This window comes from Artemia sp. Qi Xiang Cuo, chromosome 10 (genome assembly GCF_049724085.1).
Source record: "Artemia sp. Qi Xiang Cuo chromosome 10, ASM4972408v1, whole genome shotgun sequence".
In the NCBI taxonomy this organism is placed as follows: Eukaryota; Metazoa; Arthropoda; class Branchiopoda; order Anostraca; family Artemiidae; genus Artemia; species Artemia sp. Qi Xiang Cuo.
Window position 1 is genome coordinate 35,790,287 of NC_142803.1, and position 24,375 is coordinate 35,814,661.

The following is a 24,375-nucleotide window of genomic DNA, read 5'->3' on the forward strand; positions in this document are numbered from 1 at the left end:
GACAACTTCTTCGATACGAAGTGCCCTGGTTTAAAGGAAAAAAAATGAATAATATATTGTGCCAACATCATTCTTATATGCCCCCATGGCATAACTTAAAACCCTTGACCTGAGGGTTGTGGGGGATTGACCTCCTCAAAAACATGTTTTCTATTTGGAAATCAACTACGCTGAACAAAATGGCTATCTTAAAATTTTGATTGGATTTGTTTGGGGAAATGGCGGGCGTGGAAGGGGTGTTAGCTGCCATCCAATATTTTTTTACGATTAAAAAGGGCACAATCCACTCTAATTCCCAATGTAATGAGCCATTTTCGAAGTTTCTAGGACAACTCTTTCGATACGAAGTACCCTGGTACGGAAAAAGAAGAAAATAAAAAAATAATAATACATTGTGCCAACATCGTTCTTTTCTTAGGCAGCGCGATTGTGCTGCCTATGATACTACTACCTAGATAAATGAATTTGTCCAGTTGATTAGTCTTGATCGATCAGTCGCTTCAGTGTTCTCACTTGAGTAACTTTAACTAACGTGCATGGTGCTCAATCAAAGTAATAGTAATTATAAATAATTTCAGAGACCAGTCTGGCTAATGATGATAAAACATAAAATCACGAAGAAAGGATGGAAATAAAGACAATTTAACAGCCAGTGAAAAAATTGAAAATTACGCAAATATTTAAAAAAACACAGCAACCGTAGGTTCATTCAACTTCCCTTAGTGAAGTTAAACGAACCTTAGTTGAAAGCAGTTAACTCAATGTAACCTAGATTGAAATTCAGTTATATTACTATCTATATCTATTACTGAAAAGGATGCCAGCACTTGAGGTATTGAAAACGTGTCGCCATTTAGACTTTTAAATGTAAAACTCATTGAAAGTTCTTTTGGATTTTTCTCATGAGACCACCCCACTGGTACTCTATGGTCGGTCATCACACAAGATTTGGAAACACTTGATACGATTTTGATAATACCATGCATGATTTTGACAATAATTTGTAATGCTTAGGTAATATCTGAGGATCCTCACAATGTCTTGAAAGACTTTTATAGTGCAGGACCAGAATTTGCAATACTTATCAAGATTTTGATAAGACCATGCATGATTTTGTTAATAACTTGTAAGACTTAGGTAAAGCCATAGAGGATACTTATAATGTCTTGCAAGACTTTGATAATTCTATACAATATTTTTTAATATCTAGCATGATTTGGTAATATCATATTAGAAATTTATGCTGTATTGTAAGGTGCCTGATAATCTCAGACGAGATTTTGATTATATCACAGAAGATTTGGAAACACTTGGTAAGATTTTGATAATACCATGCATGATTTTGTTAATAACTTGCAAGACTTAGGTGATACCGGAGACGATACTTATAATGTCTTGTAAGACTTGAATAATGCAATACAAGGTTTTTTAATACCTAGCAAGATTTGGTAATATAATGCACGAAATTAATACTGCAATGTAAGGTGTTTGATAATTTCAGACAAATCACTCAAAATTTGGAAAGACTTGGCAAGATTTTGGTAATACCATGCATGATTTTGTTAATAACTTGCAAGACTAAGGTTATACCAGAGAGGATATTCATAATCTCTTGCGATACTTTGAAAATACAAGATCAGATTTTGTAATACCTAGCAAGATTTGGTAATATCATGCAAGACATTAATACTGCAATGGAAGGTGTTTGAAAATTTCAGAGAGGATTTTGATTTTACCATACATGATTTAGAAACACTTGGCAAGATTTTGATAATGTCATGCATAATTTTGTTAATAGCTTGCATTACTTAGGTAATATCAGAGAGGACACTCATAATACCTAGCAAAACTTAGATAATACAAGACAATATTTTGTAATACCTGGCAAGGTATGGTAATTTCTTGTAAGACATTTATATTACAATGTATGGTGTTTGATAATTTCAGACAAGATTTTGATTATACCACACAAGATTTAAAACCACTTGGCAATATTTTGATATTGCCATGCATGATTTTGTGAATAATTTGCAAGACTTAGGTAATACTAGAGAAGATACTCATAATGCCTTGTAAGACTTTGATGATGCAAAAACAGATTTTGTAATACCTAGCAAGGTTTGGTAATATCATGTAAGACATTAATACTGCAATGTAAGGTGTTTGATAATTTCAGGCAGGATTTTGATATTACCATACAAAATTTGGAAACTCTAGGCTAGATTTTGATAATACCATGCATAATTTTGTTAATAGCTTGCAAGACTTTTGTAATATCAGAGAGGATACTCATAATACCTTGCAAGGCTATTATAATGCCAGACAAGATTCTGTAAAACCTAGCAAGATTTGATAATTGCATGTAAGACATTAATACTGCAATATATGGTGTTTGAAAATTTCAGACAAGATTTTGATTATACCATACAAGATTTGGAAACAATTCGCAAAATTCTGATAATATTCTGCATGATTTTTAAATAGCTTGCAAGACTTTGGTAATACCAGAGAAGATACTTATAATATCTTGCAAGACTTTTATAATATAAGACAAAATTTTGTAATACCGAGTAGGATCTGTTAATATCATGTAAAACATTAATACTGCAATTTAAGGTGTATGATAATTTCAGACAAGATTTTGATTATGACGACCAACTATAGAGTACCAGTGGGGCTGCCGCACAAGAAAAAATCCAAAAACTATGTTCAACAGATTGCTTGTCTTTTTAAGACATGGAAAAATAAAAGTTGAATAAAATATGTCAAAAAAAGAAAGAAAAGGGTCAGGGGTCCTGGAGGGGGACCCTGTAAGGGGAAGGTTGGGACCCAGGAGGTGGGGGGCATGGAGGGGGACTTGGAGCCCTGGTGTGGGATTTGGAGTCCTGGTGGGAGACTTTGGGTCCTGGAGTGGAGAAATGGAGCCCTGGATGGGGACAGGGGGGTCCTGGATGAGAATGTTGGGCCCAAACTAATGTCCCAGCCCAGTAATGAAAAACCGATTTGCACATATCCATTAATCATCAAAAGAATATGTCTGTCCAATATGCATCTCAAATCATCGTGGCATGTATATTCTCAGGGGGATACCATAAGTGATGCCCGGAAACAGATCACTGTTAACACCTACCAAAAATCCTGTTGATAAATTGACTGTGCAAATAACTTGTTACGATATTGTGACGCTTAACATCAGTTGGCCAACGTCCCAAAAACTGAAGGCACTAGAATGTATTTCTAAAATCATAATATTTTCAATGGCATGTTGGCTCAGTCGAGTAACGTGTTGTTCTTTTACCATAGGATATCATGGGCCTCACGTTCGATTCCTACACTTCACAAAATCAATGTGAAATTGCTTGGAAGCTATAAAACGTGTCGTTGGAAAAGAAAACATATCACCATCTATAACTAAAGTTAATAATAACGACATCTATGACTTGGTTATGTAGTCAGCAGCATCGGGGCAGTCGCCGTTGAACCTTCTTCATGGTCTTAGACCATTAAGGAAGAAAAGAGTAGCACTTTCTTCATCTAATTAAAGCACAGTACCATTACATTAAAATAATGATACCTGCCCTACTTCAGTCATAATCGATAACCAATAGTTAATAATCAATAGTCGGTTTAATACCATTAGAGTACAAAAAAAGATCTCATCCAATTGTATATTAGAACCTATTATAAACCTCCATTTATAAGATTTAATGTCACTTCAAATTCACTTCTAAACATTTGTTTGAGATAACGGAAGGCCCGCTCTAACTGTTGGCATTCTTACAGAAAAATTCCATATAGGAGAATTTGATATAAGGATGTCCGCTTGAAATGATTTCCTATGTGCCCGCTTGGAGTAATACCATTCTTGCGTTAGAAAACTTGTTTCCAAGTAAATGATAGATCTTGTATGTCATTAAGAGAGTTGATATGAGGGAACAGTAACTCCAACATGTGTCCGCTTGTATGGTGGGACAGGGCACCACTTAAAGTAATAGGCCGCTTGTAAAGTGGGACAGGGCCACGCTTAAAGTAATAGGCCTCTTGTATGGTGGGACATGGCACCGCTTAAAGTAGTAGGCCACTTGTATGGTGGTACAGGGCTTTTGTTATAACAGGGCTCTTGTTGCATGGTGGGTCAGGGCTCTATTTGTAATAGGGCTCTTGTTGTATCGTGGGACAGAGCTCTTTTGTAATAGGGCTCTTGCTGTATGTTGGGACAGGGCTCTTCTTGCAATAGCACTCTTGTTGTATGGTAGGACAGGGCTCTTATTGTAATAGGGCTCTCGTTGTATGGTGGGACAGGGCTCTTGTTGTATGTGTCTTGTTGTATGGTGGAACAGGACTCTTGTTGTAATAATGGTGTTGTTGTATGGTGGGACAGGGCTCGTGTTGTAATAGGACTGTTGTTGGATGGTGCGACAGGCCTCTTGCTGTAATAAGGATCTTGTTGTAGGTGGGGTAGGGTTGCGCCTAAATTAAAAGGCCGCTTGTATGGTGGGACAGTTTAGGTTAGGTTAGGGCTCTGACTCTCTAACCCTGTGTTTCTGGGTGGGTGTTTGCTTCTCCCAGTGCCTGTCTTTGTCGGTTTGTATGACTGAATCTATGTGTTTCTGTGTGTTTATGTCCCTCACTCTATTTGCCAGTGTTTCTGGGTGGGTGTTTGCTTGTTCCAGTTCCTGTCTTTGTCAGTTTAAATGTCTGAATTTATATGTTTGTATGCGTTTTTGTCCCTTTCACTTTCTGTGCCTGTGTGTCTGGGTTAGTGTTTGCTTGTCCCAGTGTCTGACTTTGTATGTTTGTACGTCTGAATTTTGTATTTCTATGCGTTTTTGTGTCTCTCTCTCTCAGCCTGTGTGTCTAGGCGGGTGATTGCTTCTCCCAGTGCCTGTCTTTGTCGGGTTGTATGTTTGAATATGTGTATTTGTATGTGTTTTTGTCTCTCGCACTGTCCAAGGCTATTTTTCTGCGCGGGTGTTTGCTTGTCCCCGTCCCTGTCTTTGACTGTTTGTATGTCTGAATCTTTGTATTTGTATGTGTTTTTGTCTCTCTCACTCTCCTTGCCTGCGTGTCTGGGTGGGTGTTTGCTTGTCTCAGGGCCTGTCTGTCGGTTCGCATGTCTGAATTTATGTCTTTGTATCCGATTTTGTCTCTCTCACTCTCTATGCCTGTGCGTCTGGGTGAGTGTTTGCTTGTCCCAGTGTCTGTCTTTGACTGTTTGTATGTCTGAATTGTGTATTTTTATGCGTTTTTGTCTCTCTTACTCTCTAAGCCTGTGTGTCAGGACGGGTGTTTACTTGTCCCATTGCCTGTCTTGTCGGTTTGTATGTTTGAATGGTGTATTTGTATTTGTTTTTGTCTCTCTCTCTCTCTCTCACTTTCTTTGCCTTTGTGTCTGGGCGGGTGTTTACTTATCCCAGTGTCTGTCTTTGTCTATTTTTATGTCTGAATTATGTATTTGTACTTGTTTTTGTCTCTCTCATTCTCTAAGCCTGTTTTTCTGGGTGGGTGTCTGCTTCTCCCAGTGCCTGTCTTTGTCGGTTTGTATGTTTGAGTGGCGTATTTGTATGTGTTTTGTCTCTCTCTCTCTCTCTCTTTCTCTCTCTCTCTCTCTCTCTCTTTTTCTCTCTCTCTCTCTCTCTCTCTATCTCTCTATCTCTCTCTATCTCTCTCCCTCTATCTATTTCTCTGTCTCTCTGTGTCTATATCACTCTAACACTCACTCTATCTCTCTCTCACACTCTCTAAGCCTGTGTGTCAGGGCGGGTGATTTCTAATCCTTGTATCCGTCTTTGACTGTTTGCATGTCTGAATCTGTATGTGTTTGTGTTTTGTCGCTCCCACTCTCTTTCCGGTGTGTCTGGGTAGGTGTTTCCTGATCTAAGTGCCTGTCTTTGTTGATTTGCATGTCTGAATTTATGTCTCTGTATGCGTTTTTGTCTCTGCCACTGTCTAAGCATGTGCGTCTGTGCGGGTGTTTGCTTGTCCCAGTGTCTGTCTTTGTCTGCTTGTATATCTGAATTTTGTATTTGTATGTGTTTCTGTCTCTCTCTCTCTCTCTCTCTCTCTCTCTAAGCCTGTGTGTCTGGGCCGATGTTTGCTTGTCCCAGTGCCTTTCTTTGTCAGTTTTTATGTCTGAATCTATGTATGTGTATGTGTTTATGTTTCTCTCACTCTCTAAGCCTGTGTATCTGGGTAGTTGTTTGCTTAGCCTAGTGTTTCTCTGCTTGTTTCTATGTCTGAATTATGTTTATATATGTTTTTATCTCTCTCACTCTCTAAGCCTGTGTTTTTGGGCGCGTGTTTGCTTGCCAAAGTGCCTGTCTATGTCGGTTTTTATGTCTGAATCTACGTATTTGTATGTGTTTTTGCCTCCCTCACTCTCTTTACCTGTGCGTCTAGGCTTGGTTCTAGGCTAGGTGTATCTAGGCTAGGTTCTAGTTTCTGTCTGTGTCTGTTTGTATGTTTGAGTCTATGTATTTGTTTGTGTTTTTTGTCTCCCTATGTTTGTATGCGTTTTTGTCGCTTTCACTCTCTAAGCCTGTGTGTTTGAGTGGGCGTTTGCTTGCTCCAGTGTCTCTCTTTGACTGTCTGTATGTTTGAATTGTGTATTTGTTTGTGTTTTTGGCCCTCTCACTCACTATGCCTGTGTGTCTGGGTGGTTGTTAGCTTCTCCCACTGCCTTTCTTTGTCGGTTTGTATATTTGATTCTTTTTATTTGTATGTGTTTTTGTCTCTCTCACTTTCTAAGCCTCTGTGTCTGGGCGGGTGTTTGCTCCTCCCAGTGCCAGACCAAACCATAGAAATCAATACCAAACTGTAGAAATCATGGCCAATCTTCTAAAAAAATCATGACTGATACATAGAAATCTCAACGAATTAATAAAAAATCAAAAGCAAACTGTAGAAATCCAGAAAAATCCCTAGAAATCATATCCACCATGCGGATTTCTATGCTATGCACCATAGCCAACGCATAGAAATCCAGACTAATTTACAATAAAAAGTTTTAGACAACCCTAGAAATCCAGACCAAACCACAGAAATCATGACCAAACTGTATAAATCACGAAACCTCTTTTAAACAATAAATGAATTACTTATTTAACAGATAATCTTCGTTTTTTTCATGAACGTCAAGTACAGAAACAAAACCCACATGGAATCAGGGAACAGAGAAATCAATGGAAAATTGCTTAAAATCTAAAAATGTTGTTGACACAATTGTTATCTCAAATGACCAGATGTGAGGGCTGTCACAGAACGTATTGTATTGTTTCACCGACAACCTGAATGATTAAGAAGTACAAGATAACGCACCATTTTTGAAATTCTCGGAATCAAATACCAATAATCAATAATTATTATCGATAATCAACAGTCAATGCTCAGAACCATTACATTACAAAAATGATTCCTGTCCGGTTGTAGTAACTACAATCTTGGAGATCGAAACAAGCTTCATTAACCTTCAAAAGAATATGTCTGTCCAGCAAGCATCTCAAATCAATGTGTTATGCATATTCTCGCAATGATGCCAAAACAAAGGTTCCCGGTACAGATGACTGATAATACTTACGAAAAATCAAGAGAAATTGAGAAATCTACTGCGCAAATAACTTGTTACGATGTAGTGACGCTTAACATCAGTAAGCCAACGTCCCTGAAACAATATATCGATTGCCGTAGAATTTATTTCCAGTTACATAATAATGTCGACGACGAGAACAAATCCAAAAACTATGTCCACCAGATTGCATGTCATGTTAAGACATAGAAAAAATTGAAACAAATCTATTTAAAAAAAATGGGGTACTGGAGGGGGGTGGGGTGGAAGTGGAGGGGGCCCCTGGAGGTGGGTGCATGACGTGGAAACTCGGGGCCATGATGTGAGACTTGGAGCTCTGGATAGTGACTCTGGGTAACGAAACAAAACTTTCTTACATATATATATATATATATATATATATATATATATATATATATATATATATATATATATATATATATATATATATATATATATATATATATATATATATATATATATATATATATATATATATATATATATATGAGAAAATTTTGTTTTGTTAACAGAGAGGATATGAGGGATTGGTAACTCAAATATGGTTGCGCTTGTATTGTATAGGGCTTCGCTTGTATGGTGGGAAAGGGCACCCGCCGAAATGGTGGGACAGGGTGCCTGCCGGAATGTAGGGACAGGGCACCCGCCGGAATGTAGGGACAGGGCACCCACCGAAATGTGTAGGGGAGGGTCAGCCGCCGGAATATAGGGACATGAAACCCGCCGGAATTTAGGGACAGGGCACCCGCAGGAGTAATTGACCCATACTACTACTGTCCTCGTTTTCATCCTTTCTTCGCTATTTTATGATTTAGTAGTAATTATATATATAGATATTGTTTTTGTTTTTTTATTAGTTTTAGACTTTGTCTTAGTTTGGGTTGTATAGACTATTTTAGGTTTTATCTTTGTTCTTAGCATTGAAGACGCCTTGTTTTCTACAGACGAAGTATCCCCATCGTTTTAGTTTTTCTTTTCCTTCTACTGGCCATAGACCCGTTTGTTTCTTTGCCTTGAGATATTTTCCCTTTGTTTTTTTATTTTTAATGTTCTCGGTACCAAAAATCACCTATTCACCATATGGTATTCCTAGTCTTAAAGACTTAGTCTTCTTAGTACTAATTTTTAAACCAAATCATTCACCCTGAAACTGGCAAAACCTCTAAAAATTAACTCATTTCGCTAATATTTTCATATAGAATGCTTAAACCACCAGCATAATCTAAGTTTAGGGGAGTTTTACTGTCCCATTTGATTTGTGTTCTCCCACTGCCCTTGCTGTGTTCCTTAGGACTAAGTACTTAAAAACGATCAATTTAAACGTAGATAGGAGAAAAGTAAAGTAGTGGAGAAAGCATAAAATATGAATTAAGGTGTGAATTGAAGGACATGGGTAAAATTGACAAAGATCTGGAAGATGCAGCCAGACGGCAAAATAGTGTAATATTGTACTGGCATGTTAATAAACTGAGGGGAAATAGTCAGTCTTGACTGGATAAGGAAAATTAGTGATAATTTTCAGTGGGCCGCAATTAGTGATAAGGAAAGAGTTAAAGAGAACATTTTGCGAGTGTGAAAAACAGTTATACCGAATAGAATAAAAAGTTTTTGACACTTTGGATGTGAAAAAAGATTTTATTTTCTCAGGATAAATTAGTGATAGTACTAAAAGGGTTAAAAAAAATAAGTTCCCAGCTGCTGATTGAATGGTTAATGAGTTTTTAGATATGGTGGTTATGAGATTAGAGATAAGTTACTGAAGGTTATCAATATGACACAAATACAGGCGATTCTCCAAATGTAAGCGATCAAAATTTTGAAATAGCCATCTTGTTCAAAATAGTCCAAAAATCATTTACTAGAAATATACTAGATATATGATTACTAGGCAATCACTGGAACTTTCACGAAATTGGAACTTTTAGGAAATGATAAGGGAGTTGATCAATTAACCAAAAAAGCAATATTTGTAAGCTATTACAAGTAAAACTACTACTACCACTACTGCTACCACTACTACGACTAAAACTACTGTTTCTGCAACGAATACTATCAAGGCTGTGGTTATTGAAATGGAAATCTGAGGAAATATTCAGGGAAAAGTTGAACTAAATCAAAAGAATGACATTATGTGCATGCAGATTTTCAAAAGGGCGTATGTCAAGAATGGATTTGGGTATTAAGTTGGAAGTTTCAGAGAATGCTTAAATGAGGAGATCAATTGACCAAAAGGAAGTATGTGCTCGCAACTATCACTAGTACTACTACTACTACTGCTACTACTACTACCACTGCTACTACTGCTACTCCAATTACTGCTTCTATTGTATCTACTTGTAATTCTAGGAGTATTAAGATGAAAAATTTAGGAAGTATACAAATATACAGGTTATCAAAAGAGCATATCAGCACTGTTATAGCAACAATTAATTGTATTAAGTTGAAACTTCCAGGACTTCATGAATAGGATGTTCAACTTACAAAAAGGCAACATGCTAATGCTACTGCTGCTACTAGTACCAGTGTTATTACTGTTAATACTACGTCTTGTCCTACTAGTACTAATGCTACTAGTGTGACTACTATTATAACTATGCCTAAGGGTATGAGGTGAAATTTGCAGGGAATATTGACGGAAAGGGTGAATTGAATGACAACACGCTGTCTGTATGAAGGTTGTCAAAAGTGCGTATCAGCAATGTCTTAGGAATGGATTGGTGTGTGAAGTTGAAACTTATAATGCTTGTTGTGAGGGTTGTTGAACAAACCAAAAGACAACATTTGCATCCTAATGCTACTGCCTCTATTCATACTAGTACAACTGCTACTGCTACTAAAGCTAAGGCTACTACTATTAATTCTACTGTCACTACTATTGCCACAGGTACTATTACTACTGCTACTAAAGCTAAGGGTATAAGGCAAAAATATGAGGAATACTGAAACAGTATTGAACTAAATCGAAACGCACTATGCACAAACAGGCTGTCAAAAGGAAGTATCAGTCATGCTTCAGGAAAGGTTTGTGCTATTAAGTTGAAACCTCAGCGTGTGTTTAGGGGATGTCGAAGAAAACCGAAGGTGCTATACGCATGCTAATACTAATACTACTACTGCTAATACAACTATTACTACTATGCAAGCTAAGGGAATAAAGGTGAAGCTTTCAAGGAATATTTAGGTGGACGTTGAACTAATTCAAAACGAACTGTAGATTGTCAAAAGATTGATACAGCGATATCTCAAAAACGGCTTACATTATTAAGTTGGACCTTTCAAAACGTTGTAGTGGATTTTGAACTAGCCAGAAGGCGCTATATGTATACTTTTAATACTATTGCTACGAGTGCTTTAGCTGATGACGCTAAAGGTATTAAGAATAAACTTTTAGGGAAAGTTTGGGGGAATTTCAATTAAAGGGAAAAACTGTATGCATACAGGTTTATAAAAAGGCATATAAGCAATATCATAGGCAGCGCAGCGCTATGTAGCATTATCGGTCCAGTATATCATAGAAACTATCATAAAAGCTTATCAAGGAGCTAATTGAAATTAAAAATTCTAGCGCCTTTTTTTAAGTGTCAAAAGGGATCGGAGTGAAGCAGCCCTCTTCCCAAGCCCATTAATTTTCAAGATGCATCCAATCAAAATTTTATAATATATCCATTTTCTTAGCATTGATGAACGGCCCAGTAGCTATGTATCTAGGGATGTTGGGTATTTTAATCCCCACATTTATGCAATTTACCCATTATGCTTTAAATTTAAATGTTGCCTTAAAACTAAGTTAAAAGACACTGTGTGTATGCTGGCTTTCAATAAGACATCTCCGTAATATCCCAAGAACGACTAAGGGTATTAAGTGTAAACTTTCAGGGCTACTATTATTACTGCTTCTGTACTTACACTTTAACTGATTCAAGAGAGTGTAAGTATCCATGTTGTCCAAGAACATAGAAATATTTTTTTGGGGAACTGTATTAAGTTTTATTTTTCAGGCCAATTTGAGGAGGTATAAAACTAGACTAAACATTACTATTTGTGTCCAGATGTCCGAAAGGGGGTGTGTTGTTAAAAAATGGTTGAAAAATTTTCTCCGATATACAAATAGCAAGCCAAATTATAGATTCTTATTAAAAAGACGGAACAATTTAAAATTCTTTTTTTCCATGAAAAAGACCATGTCAATTAAAAACGAACATAAGTTAATTAAATATAAATAGATTAAAAACTTAAGAACTTAGATTAAAAACTCCACAAAATCAGTTTTTCAATAAGGTCAAATAATCTTACAAGCGTAAAACTATCAAAAACCATAATCAGTAAATAAGTGAAACCCAAAACGAACGTAAATTTTATTAAATAAACGATTCATACCCAAAACGAGCAGAAAATAGCATGAGTAGAACTGACACCCTCATATCTTCTGAAGACCAGAATATAATTTGCACTTTACTGAAAAAAAAAAATGTGGATTGGCGGTTTAATATAAATATTCTGATATTTATTTCTTAAAGATTTAATAATTTTTGACTTATTAAATTTTAAAAATAAAAACATTTAATATGGATTTTAATTTCTGTAAAGTGCAAATTGGGTTCTGGTCTTCAGAAGGTATGGGGGTTATCAGCCCTACTCATGTTAGCTTCTATTACTTTTGAGTTTGGTATGTTTCACGTTCATTGTCAACGCATTTATGTTATCATATATTTCACTTTTTCGTCAACGCATTTATGTTTCGTTACGTCTATAAGAAGTGTTCGCCTGAGAACATTCAGCAATAAATAGGACATGCGCTTTGTTCCCATCTCTTATATGAGATTGAAATAGTCTGATAAAAAAAAATAGTAGAAATAAATAAACATTATTTAATATCTTGGTGATTTTCAGGACCTAAAGTTTATGGAGAAAAAATGTCCTATTCAATGATCGACCCAAAACTTCGCAGTGTCCAACGGAAGATAGTTACTATGCATAACAGATTGAGGACTAAAGTACAACCCCCTGCATCAGATATGCTTGCAATGGTATATTGTTATTTCTATTATTTTTTTTAGTCCCTCTATAAACAAATACATTCATCCATTTTTAATTAGATTTTTTCCTTCTTTTCCCCCTTATTAGTACTTAAAAACAGACATCCAATATCCGATTATCTGTCCTTCAGGGTTGCCACCACGGTCAGTTCCTAAAGTGCTAAAATTGCCCAAATTTGCGTGCTACACAACGATTTCCGTTGCTTCAGTCAAAAAAAAATTGCGCATGTTGCAGCTTGCGCTGCGACACGCGCATGGTCAGTTTAAGTGTACCTAGATTACTTCTAGGTCAAATTTCTCGTCTTGTTATTTCAAACTTAGCGCCAGTCTTTCAACTTTCCACTAATCTTTCAAAAACAATTACGGGAAAAAGGTGCTCCGTACTTTTTGTTTATTCCTCAGCCTTTTTTCAGAATCTTCATTATTTCGTCCAAGACAAAAAGAAAAAATTATGGCACCAAAATGCTACAAATTGTAGCACAAAAGTGTTACTATTTGGTCATTAAATGTAGCACATGCTACAGTGCTACTCATGATGAAATAGTGCTAAGATAGCACTTTCGTGCTACAAGCGGCAATCTTGCTGGCCTTCTATTAGTAGATTTATCTCTTATTAAACGACACTATTTCTATCCACGGAATAGTCTTTTTACTTCAGTTTTTAACGACTCGTTATCGATAAAGGTTTAATTTTTTCCGCGGACCTTGGGTTTATCTATAGCTAAACAGTTCATGGTAACGAACTGTAAGTAAGGAGCGACCCGGCTCAATAGTAAACGAAACTCCAAAAGATCGAATTTTAATACCAACAGATATATTGAAAGGATCAGCTTATTATGCTAATTTTAAATATATAAATTTTATTAAGTTTAGTCTTACCGATTAAAGGCTACCTGCCAGAGAAAATTTGCCGGATTTAAGAAAAAAGGAAGAAACATCCTCTAAATACATTACAATCTTAATAACATCCTATCATCTGATTCAGTGTGTCAGATAACCATACTGTAGTTGTTTCAATCTCCTATAGGCAAAAATGTAGAATTTAGTATTTTTTGCCAGAAGTAAGATCACGGGTGTGTGTTTGTTTGTTTATTTTTTTGTTTGTTTTTCCCAGGGGTGATCGTATTGACCCAATGGTCCTAGAATATTGGGAAAGGACTCATTAAAACAAAAATCAAAAGTTCTAGTGCCCTTTTTAAGTGACCAAAAAGATTGGAGGGCAACCTGGCCCCCTCCCCACCCTTTTTTTCCCAAAGTCGTTCGATCAAAACTTTGAGATAGTCATTTTGCTCTTCATAATTTAAAGACCCAATAACTATGCATTTGAATGGAGGCGAATATTTTACTGGGTTTTTTTTCATAGGGAAATTTTCTATAGGGAGGGAAGTTTACAGGAAGTGAGCTTGTTAGGGGCACTGGGGGTATTGGCTTCAATTCCTATACAAAGTTCTTTTTACGTGTCTTCCTTTCTCTTTTGCGTCTCAATTTTGCGCGTGGAGTTGTTAAGGGTAATTGGCCGGAGTAAATTTTAACCGGGATTGAATTGTCTAGAGATTATTTCCATGGGTAGGGAGATTTCTCCGTTGAGGTAGGGCCACATTTCCTGGCACTACTTAAAAACGATCAGAAATTAAATTAAATAAAAAACAAGTTTTTTTTCAACTGAAAGTAAGGAGCAACATTAAAACTTAAAATGAAGAGAAATTATTTTGTGTATGAATGGGATTGCCCCCTCCTCAATACCTCGCTCTTTACGCTAAAATTTGAATTTTGTCCCAATTCTTTAAGAACGACTCTTGGAACACAAGGGTCGTTTAATTGGAACAATGGGAAGCTTTTTTAAAAGAACTAAGAAGCTTTAGCGTAAAGAGTGAGGTGTCGAGGAGGGGCAATCCCCCTCATACACTTAATAATTCCTGTTCGTTTTAAATTTTAATGTTACTCCTTACATCCAATTGAATAAACTTGTTTTTTTATTTAATTACCATTAAGGTCTCATTGACCAGTCTGTTTACCCTGAAAGTTTCACGCCATGCCGGCCGGAGAAAATTAGTGTTTGGTCCCTTTTAGGGTTTCAAGAATCGATAAAACCAACTTTTTTCAAAATATTTGTTCCTCTTCAGTAGAAAGGCCCCTATTGATCCGACGCCCACCACGTGATTTATGGTTTTTCTCAGTGAGAATGAAAAATCAGAGACGAGTACAGCAATTTATGGATGTTTTATGGTTTTTGTCAGTGAGAATGAAAAAACAGGATTTTTCTCACTTTGATGGATGTTTCATGGATGGTTATGTGTGTTGGTCAATTTATGGATGTTTTTATGGTTTTTGTCAGTGAAAATGAAAAAACAGGATTTTTCTCACTTTGATGGATGGTTATGTGTTTTGGTCAATTTATGGATGTTTTTATGGTTTTTGTCAGTGAGAATGAAAAAACATGATTTTTCTCACTTTGATGTATTTTCATGGTTTCGGTGAAATTGATTTGCAGAATCAAAGGAAATTATTGATTTATAAAAGGAGAGAGAATTTCAGAGAACTTTATTTACATAGTCACTAGGGGGATTATTGATTTACGAAAAGGGGAATAAACGAACAAGTATGACTTCTTTGATCTTAGGTCTGAGAGATAAACGCTCTATAGGTCAGAGAGAAAAATTAATGTTCTATTTTTAAATAGGGCTTCATTGATCTTTAGTGACAGGAATTAGAAATGACATCACTTGTTATCTTGGAATTATGCTGGAGTCTAAAGAGATAGAAATTCTATTTTTAAATACGGCTTCACTGATCTTTAAGTCGGGGAGATAAATTGATATTCTAACGAAACCATAATAGTGTAGCTAGGAACATTTATGAGATGAAGAGGTTAACGCGGGAAAGGGTTTCCTAGAAATTTCAAATCTGACAGCGCAGGGATGCCAAAAACAAAAGAACACGCAGAAATTACGTTTAGGGATTATTTGGGCGAAACCGTTTTAGACATTTTAGGGAATTATTTCGCCGAAATAGTTAGAGACATTTTAAAAGATGATTTTAGAAGATGTTTTAGAAGAGGATTTGAGGGTGAAACTCTGTGGTCGTTATAATACACAAGTTCCATTTGAACAGTTTCGTGAGGTCTCTACCCCAACCCCAAAGGGCTCAGATCCCCCGACCCCAATCCCCAAGGGCTCCGATCCCCCATACCCCAACCCCGAAGGAAGCCCCCGGTCCCCAAAGGTCCCCCGGGCTCCCAAAGGGCCCCCACCGTCCCAAAGGACCCGGAGCCCCCATTTTTAATACTGTTTAAGGCTTCATTATATCTTTTCAGAACAAGTTCTTTTCTTAATGTCCATCCTAAACCCATTTTACAAGTTGAAATAGGCGAAACCGTTTTAGACATTTTAGGGAATTATTTCGGCGAAACAGTTAGAGACATTTTAAAAGATGATTTTAGAAGATGTTTTAGAAGAGTATTTGAGGGTGAAACTCTGTGGTCGTTATAATACACAAGTTCCATTTGAGCAGTATCGTGAGGTCCTCTACCCCAACCCCAAAGGCCCCCCGTCCCCCTATTGCACCTCGAGTCCCCAAAGACCACCGGGACCCCTCCCCCCCATTTTTTTAAATAATCTTTGATTTTTTTTAACATGGTATTTTTTTAACTTTTTTACGTATCTTAAAATGACATGAAATATGCTTACGACTCTACCAATCGTATTCTGTGCTTGTTCATAGACACAACGCGGCTTTCCCACTGGTACTCTATGGCAGGCTATCGACACTACCTAGTTTATTGCGTGCATTAAATCAGTATTTTTTACGCAGTGGAAGGATAAACACACAATTCATCTGTAAAAAAGTGAAGATGAATTATTCGAAGAAAGTATGTGCACATGATAAAATCATCGTCGTTTTGAATGCTGACAAGGAGAAATACCTGAACTATCAAACGAGTGCAAGTTGTAACACTATTGGAAATGTATGCATGCGTTGTCATGACAGCGAGAAGTTAGATTCCTTTGGAGTACCCAAGAATTTCCATCATGCAAACGGTGGGTATGCGAGAGTAACATTACCAGAGAAATTAGTACTCAAAGAGAATGCCAACGTAAAAATAATAGTTGATGAAGAGGGACAACTTCTAGCTAATGGTTCTGGTAGCATGTTAGCTGTTGATAGATCTTATCGCTGTCTTTCCGGTGTTAGCCTTCGAATAAAAGCAAAGAAAAAAAGAAGACAAGCATACAGCTGCACCAACATCATAAATCATATCTTTTCAATGTGTCAAAACTGCTATCTATGTAAAAATAATGTGACAATAGACAGTGAAATCGCAGGCAGAATAAAAAGGACATTAGCAGATAATATCATCAATGAATATAAAGATGAATTGGCGGAAAGTGACGCGCAAGTGTACTAATAATGTATAATAATGTATTTAACATATTTTTATATTAATATTCTACATGTCTTTATTTCATTAAAAATATTTTATGCATTATTTTGTTAAATGTTCATTATTTTTCGGGTAAGATAGAACGTCAAACGTTCAGAATATTTATTAAAAAGGTCAGAGATGTAAGAAAAAGAATTTTAGAGATAATGATACTACTAGCAGGCTCAATTTTTCATAGAAGATAGAAAAGTTCAAGTTCTCTTCTGAATTTTATCAAAGAACACAATTCAATTCTAATTTCACCAGAGAAAATAAAAAGCTTCCACTTCAGTTTTAAGTTCACGAAGACATAAAAATTTAAAGTTCAGTTCTATTTTTTCCGTAGAAGATAGGAAAAGTTATACTATGATTTTGATTATTTTCCATGATGCAGCTGTAACACTGAATATTATGATGAATATGTTCTAAGAGAAGAGAAAAAGTGGTCCTTTAAGAGACAACATAAGAGGTTATTCTACGAAATGGATTTTAAACAACGAAAACCGTGGTGGAAGAGTTCTCATATATCATTTAACGATAAAACTAATCATTGATATGCACAATGAGTTTTATATTATAATCATACAATAAATTTGTTTATACTATATTTATTTTCTCCTACTTGATATGTATAGAATAAGGATACCAGCAGAGAATTCTGTATATGAATATTTCAGTTTGATTAGATCATCCCAATAGAGTACTATCAGTCCACAGTCAAGTTTTCTATCAATGATAAGAAATAAATGATTCTTCTAAATATTTTTATTCACTTGAAATATCAATATTTACAATAGATTTTAAATATATAATGTCTGGTTCAATTATCACAACTTCACTATCATTATCCTCCACTACCATTATATCTATGAGAGGGGGTGGTATACATTCAATCTTAGTATCATTTATAGGTATATTGAACAAAGAAGACATATCCTCAAATAAATCCTCACGTACTCTAATTGAAGATAAAACTGGTGCCAATCACTCGTCATATACAATACACATTCGGTTCGTAGCATCAATTTCTTTACTAGTACAGAGGAGAAGCTCCTCCTCCTCAACTGTGAGCTCGTCAGTAACATCAAATGATGTACTAGTACAGAGAAGAAGCTCCTCCTCCTCAACAGTGAGCTCCCACTCGCTCCATACATCCTAAAAGATTGAGAACACTATGATCAAAAACTAGAGTTTACGGTCAAAAACCTGTATTAGTTCAGATTTTACGGGGATAGTTTTTTTTCGAACTAAATAAATTTATTTACCATAATTTTCTTACAAAAAAAAAACTATATTTCTGTTGCAGCGTTATTTTTTGGTAGTAGTAGTAGTAGTTGAGAGAAAAATAACGACACTATTAAGATTTTGGATGAAATTATCTCTAATTGGGCAACTAAATGCAGTAATAGGATATGATAGCATCAACATTTTACATTTTTAATTTTCATGTTTTTGATTTTATATTGATGAAGAATTTAAACACAACTTCAACTAGTTTTTTTTTGTTCGAAATAGATGAAAGGTCCAAAACCTCAGTTAAACTAAGAGGTTACTTTCTGTAAACTTATGTCTATTGATAAACTTGTTAGTGTCAAAAACTTTTTCACAAGAGGACATTTTTCAACTAAAAGTAAAGAGCTACTAGACTAAATCAAGAGGACATTTTTCAACTAAAAGTAATGAGCTGCTAGACTAAATAAAAAAAATCATGAATTTATACACAGTTTTAACTAGCTAAAGCTAAATTTGTTAACGATGAATCATTGAGGACATTTTTCAACTAAAAGTAAAGAGCTACTAGACTAAATCAAAGATGTGCAGAAATAATAACGAATAAGTGTTCAAACTTAAATTTTCTGTAAACTTTTTTATAATGACGAACTTGTTAGAGTGACAAAAACTTTTTTTTCCACAAGAGCACATTTTTCAACTAAAAGTAAAGAGCTGCTAGACTAAATAAAAAAATCCTGAGTTTATGCACAGTTTTAACTAGCTAGGGATAAATTTGCTTAAAAATTCAAATTAGGAAAGAAAACCAAATGTTCCTGTATTACCTAAGTAACACGACAAAAAATCAATAGTTTACGTATATTTTTAAATTATGATCACGTAAAAAATTGTCATGCTACAGTTGTGATGTGTGTAAAATATACAAGTATCGGAATTATTCATTGAGAGAGAACCAGACTACACGGTATTATTTAAAACTATAAGAAATTAAATTTAAAAAATTCAACTGAAAGTAAGAAGCAACATCAATGTTCATAAGTGAACAGAAATTATTACGCATAAGAAAAGGGCCACCCCCCTCCTTAAGTCATCACTCTTTACACAACTGTTTTAGAATTTAAAAACAAAGTTTATTATTATTAAAAATATTGAATAAAACTTTTTTATTTGATTATCTGAAGCATAGTTTAATGTTTTACTTTAAACAAACTACTTTGTTAATGCGTTACTTTTTATAAACACCAAGTATAAAGGCATTTAATTATTTAGGTGTTTGAAAACCAAGTTCAAAACTAACGATACTGTTTAAAAAAATTAGCTCCAACGCTTCGACATTGCTTAATAGAATTAAATGTTGGGAGTTTTTATCTTAGTTTTTGTATAAATCGTCTCGTTTTTGTAAAAAATTATAGAAAATATATTTCTATGGTTCAAATATGTAAAATCCATAGGGGAAAGTATAAATTAAAATTTAAACGTAACTTAGCCATTGAAGGACCGGTGAGTTCATTTGGAGTATTCATTACTTTATATATATATATATATATATATATCTATCCATATTTCAATATGCACTGAAGTTAATGACATCAAACACTAAATAATATGCGGTAATAACGGCATATTTCCTTTCCTTAATCAAATTAATAAATGCTGACCTATAGGATCATGGAAAACAGGTTCATTTTATGTCTTCTTTTCATTTGCATAAGACCCCCAATGTCATAAGCCATTCTATGACTTGTTTTTCAGAAATAGAGTTATTTCTAAATGAACAAAGTAACTTCATATATATGAAAGTTCTTGTCATAATGTGCATATTTTTCCAAAATCGTCTGATCAATTTTTAGATGGATTTTTTCTTCAACATAGTTGAAATACTCAATAACTATGTCTTTAGAGATAAAATGGACCCTTCAGCCCCTGGGGGAAAGGTTTTTAAGTTATGAAATTTATACATAAGCCGGTAAAAGTTGGGATTAAAAAAGATTTGTACTCCAACTCGAAGCTCAACAGTCGAGAGGGGGTTCATTCTAATTGAAAAAAGATTCTAGTGACCCTTTTAAGTAACAAAAAATAATTGGAGGACAACTAGGCCCCCCCACCCCCCACCCTCCCACATCACCTTTTTCCAAAATCGTCTAATGGGAGCCACGGAGCCGAAGGCCGGCCACGGGTGGGACCCCACCACCAAGGATAGGATAGGTTAGGTTACCTAACATTTCTAGGTGGGCCACTCACCCCAGGGGCCACGGGGACCGAAAGCCTACCACGGGTGGGACCCCCACCACCAAGGTTAGGTTAGGTTACCTAACATTTCTAGGTGAGCCCCCACCCCAAGGGGCACGGGGAACGAAAGCCTACCCCGAGTGGGACACCCAACATCAATGTTAGGTTAGGTTACCTAACGTTTAGAGGTAGGCCCCCTACACCCCGGGACCACAGGACCAAAAGCCTGACATGGGTGGGACGCCCACCACCAAGGTTAGGTTAGGTTAGATTAGGTTAGGTTACCTAAAATTTCTAGATTAACTTAGATCAGGTTAAGTGGCGCACCACTTAACCTGATGTAAGTTAACCTAGAAATGTTCGGTAACCTAACCTAACCTAACCTGACCTTGGTGGTGAGGGTCCCACCCGTGTCAGGCTTTCGGTCCCCGTGGCCCCGGGGATGGGGGGGGCACCTAGAAATGTTAGTTAACCTAACCTAACCTTGGTGGTGGGGGTCCCACCCGTGGTAGGCTTTCGGTCCCCGTGGCCCCGGGGGTTGGGGGACCACCTAGAAATGTTAGGTAACCTAACCTAACCTTGGTGGTGGGGGTCCCACCCGTGGTAGGCTTTCGGTCCCCGTGGCCCCGGGGGTGAGGGGCCCACCTAGATATGTTAGGTAACCTAACCTATCCTAACCTTGGTGGTGGGGTCCCACCCGTGGCCAGCCTTCGGCTCCGTGGCTCCCATTAGACGATTTTTGAAAAAGGTGATATGGGAGGGTGGGGGGCTAGTTGTCCTCCAATTATTTTTTGTTACTTAAAAGGGTCACTAGAATCTTTTCTCAATTAGAATGAACCCCCTCTCGACTGTTGTTCTTCGAGTTGGAGTACAAATCTTTTTCAATCCCAACTTTTACCGGCTTATGTATAAATTTCATAACTTAAAAACCTTTCCCCCAGGGGCTGAAGGGTCCATTTTATCTCTAAAGACATAGTTATTGAGTATTTCAACTATGTTGAAGAAAAAAATCCATCTAAAAATTGATTAGACGATTTTGGAAAAATTTGGACATTATGACAAGAACTTTCATATATATGAAGTTACTTTGTTCACGTAGAAATAACTCTATTTCTGAAAAACAAGTCATAGAATGGCTTATGACATTGGGGGTCTTTTGCAAATGAAAAGAAGACATAAAATGAACTTGTTTTCCATGATCCTATAGGTCAGCATTTATTAATTTGATTAAGGAAAGGAAATATGCCGTTATTACCGCATATTATTTAATGTTTGATGTCATTAACTTCAGTGCATATTGAAATATAGATAGATATATATATATATATATATATATATATATATATATATATATATATATATATATATATATATATATATATATATATATATATATATATAAAGTAATCAATACTCCAAATGAACTCACCGGTCCTTCAATGGCTAATGTACGTTTAAATTTTAATTTATAAATTTCCCCTATGGATTTTACATATTTGAACCATAGAAATATATTTTCTATAATGTTTTACAAAACGAGACGATTTGTAGAAAAACTAAGATAAAAACTCCCAACATTTAATTCTATTAAGCATTGTCGAAGCGTTGGAGCTAATTTTTTTAAACAGTATCGTTAGTTTTGAACTTTGTTTTCAAACACCTAGATAATTAAATGCCTTTATACTTGGTGTTTATAAAAAGTAACGCATTAACAAAGTAGTTTGTTCAAAGTAAAACATTAAACTATGCTTCCGATAATCAAATAAAAAAGTTTTATTCAATATTTTTTAAAATAATAAACTTTGTTTTTAAATTCTAAAAACATTGTGTAAAAAGTGATATCGTGAGGAGGGGGTGGCCGTTTTCTTATTCGTAATAATTTTTGTTCGTTTATGAACTTTGATGTTGCTTCTTACTTTCAGTTGAATTTTTTAAATTGAATTTCTTATCGTTTTAAATAATACCGTGTAATCCGGTTCTCTCTCAATGAACAATTCCGATACTTGTATATTATACACACATTAAAACTGTAGCATGACAATTTTTTTTCGTGATCATAATTTAAAACTGTACGTAAACTATTGATTTTTTGTCGTGATACTTAGGTAACACAGAACATTTGGTTTTCATTCCTAATTTTGAATTTTTACAAAAATTTAGCCCCAGCTAGTTAAAACTGTGCATAAATTCATGATTTTTTTTATTTAGTCTAGCAGCTCTTTACTTTTAGTTTAAAAATGTCCTCTTGTGGAAAAAAAAAGTTTTTGTCACTCTAACAAGTTTATCACTAGACAAAAGTTTACAGAAAATTTAAGTTTGAACATTTATTCGTTATTATTTCTGCACATCTTTGATTTAGTCTAGTAGCTCTTTACTTTTAGTTGAAAAATGTCCTCAATGATTCATCATTAACAAATTTAGCCCTAGCTAGTTAAAACTGTTCATAAATTCATGATTTTTTTTATTTAGTCTAGCAGCTCTTTACTTTTAGTTGAAAAATGTCCTCTTGTTGAAAAACAGTTTTTGTCACTCTAACAAGTTCATCACTAGACAAAAGTTTACAGAAAATTTAAGTTTGGACTATTATTCGTTATTATTTCTGCACATCTTTGATTTAGTCTAGTAGCGCTTTACTTTTAGTTGAAAAATGTCCTCTTGTGAAAAAAAAGTTTTTGTCACTCTAACAAGTTCATCACTAGACAAAAGTTTGCAGAAAGTTTAAGTTGGAATAATTATTCGTTATTATGTCTGCACATCTTTGATTTAGTCTAGTAGCTCTTTACTTTTAGTTGAAAAATGTCCTTAATGATTCATCGTTAAAAAATTTAGCCCTAGCTAGTTAAAACTTTGCATAAATTCATGATTTTTTTTTATTTAGTCTAGCAGCTCTTTACTTTTAGTTGAAAATGTCCTCTTGTGGAAAAAAAGTTTTTGTCACTCTAACAAGTTTATCACTATACAAAAGTTTACAGAAAATTTAAGTTTGAACAATTATTCGTTATTATTTCTGCACATCTTTGATTTATTCTAGTAGCTCTTTACTTTTAGTTGAAAAATGTCCTCAATGGTCCATCGTTAACAAATTTAGCCCTAGCTAGTTAAAACTGTTCATAAATTCATGATTTTTTTATTTAGTCTACTAGCTCTTTACTTTTACTTGAAAATGTACTCTTTTGGAAAAAAAGTTTTTGTCACTCTAACAAGTTCATCACTAGACAAAAGTTTACAGAAAATTTAAGTTTGAATAATTATTCGTTATTATTTCTGCACATCTTTGATTTAGTCTAGTAGCTCTTTACTTTTAGTTGAAAAATGTCCTCAATGATCCATCGTTAACAAATTTAGCCCTAGCAACTTAAAACTGTGTATAAATTCATGATTTTTTTTATTTAGTCTAGCAGCTCATTACTTTTAGTTGAAAAATATCCTATTGATTTAGTCTAGTAGCTATTTACTTTTATTTGAAAAATGTCCTCTTGTGAAAAAATTTTTGTCACTCTAATAAGTTCATCACTAGACAAAAGTTTACAGAAAATTTAATTTTTAAATATTATTAGTTATAATTTCTGCACATCTTTGATTTAGTCTAGTAGCTCTTTACTTTTAGTTGAAAAATGTCTTCTTGTGGAAAAAAAAGTTCTTGTCACACTAACAAGTTCATCACTAGACAAAAGTTTACAGAAAATTTAAGTTTGAACAATTATTCGTTATTATTTCTGCACATCTTTGATTTAGTCTAGTAGCTCTTTACTTTTAGTTGAAAAATGTCCTCAATGATCCATCGTTAACAAATTTAGCTCTAGCTAGTGAAAACTGTACATAAATTCATGATTTTTGTTTATGTAGTCTAGCAGCTCTTTACTTTTAGTTGAAAA